The following is a 1,708-nucleotide window of genomic DNA, read 5'->3' as shown; positions in this document are numbered from 1 at the left end:
TAGATGCAGATGATGGAGCGAATGATGTAGATGGAATAGATGATCGAGCTGATGAGGCAGCAGCAGATCGGTCCATCGTATTCCATCCGTTCTCCTTCTCCAAATACTGATGCTAATAGCCAGCAACTTATTTTCTTATTTTTTTATTTTTATTTTGTACCTCTTATAATTATTAAATTTATTTTTTTATAATTATATTTTAATATAATGAAATGATCAAATTTATTTGTAGATTTATTATGTAAATTTTTTATTTTAATTTTATAAATTATAAATATAAATTATTAAAAATATAAATTAAAAAAATATATTTATAAATTATTTTTTAAAAAATATAATTAGCTATGAAATTATTTACAATGGAATATCCATCGCAAATAACCTTATTTACGACAGATGATTTTCGTTGTAAATAAATTATTTTTTTTAAATTTAATTTTTTTTAAAATTATTTGTAATTTTCATCATGAATAATATTTTTTGTGACATAAATATTTATGATACAAATTTTTCATCGCAAGTAATTTATTTTATTTTTTAAAAAAATTAAAATATATTTTAAATTATTTATGATGAAAAATTTTGGGCATAAATAACCTTATTAGAGATGAAATTAAATTGGCCACTAATATTTTTATTTATGACATAAATTTATATTGTAAATAATTTAATTTATTTTTTTAAGAAATCAATTTTCTTTTTCAAATTATTTGAGATGAAAATATTGCATTGCTAATAAGTACTTTTATGTTGGAAATATATTTTTATTATAAATAAAATTATTTATGATAAAAATTTCTATTACAAATAATTTATTTTACTTTTTAAAAAATATTAAATTTATTTATTAAATTATTAGTGATAAAAATGTTCATCATAAATAATTTTATTTATGATAAAAATTTATTTCCATCGTAGAAGCACTTAGTTGTGATGAAATTTTTTCATTGCAAATAATTTAAAAAAATAATTTTTTTTAATAGAAATATTTTATCTCAAAAAAATATTATTAGTGATGAAAATTTTAATTTCATCACAAAGTATTATCTACAATCCTATTTTTAGCGATGAATTATTAACGTCAAAATTTCTATCGTAAATAATTATTTACGATAAAAATTTAGTATTTACGATATTTTTCTTGCATTGTAAATATCTTTTTTTGTTGTAGTGAGTTCTTCCACCTGACTCATTGGTGTGGACACTGTCCGCTCGTTAGCTTGGTCACTACTAATATCCAACGGCTTCTTAGTCAATAGAAATTTTCTCCTATCGATCGACGATCCATCTACCTAGCCATTCAGTTAGGGAATGCATCGTTCTGAGTTCTGACTATCAGAGCAGCTCATTTCTTTTTTCTGATGCATGGCTCTTCCTTGAGAGGCTCATTCTTTGGAGAGTAAATAACTTACCTAACAATTTTTATTTTCTTAGATAAATATTTCTGATGCACCATTTAGATAGAAAAATAATTTATCCATATTCTTTTATACATCAAAAAATGGCTCCGTAATCTACCATCTATGTTCTTTTGCATTACTTCTAAGTTGCTAAATTCTATCTATATTTTCCATAATCCCCTTTATTGTATAAATATATCTTAATATATTATAATTTATATTATATTATATATAATTTATATTATGATGGATTATCTTATAATAATAGATTAATTATAGCAAAATAATAATATATTATATTAGAAAAG

The sequence above is a fragment of the Elaeis guineensis genome, chromosome 1 (assembly GCF_000442705.2).
Source record: "Elaeis guineensis isolate ETL-2024a chromosome 1, EG11, whole genome shotgun sequence".
NCBI classification, from domain to species: Eukaryota; Viridiplantae; Streptophyta; class Magnoliopsida; order Arecales; family Arecaceae; genus Elaeis; species Elaeis guineensis.
Note: the sequence above shows the minus strand (reverse complement) of the source record.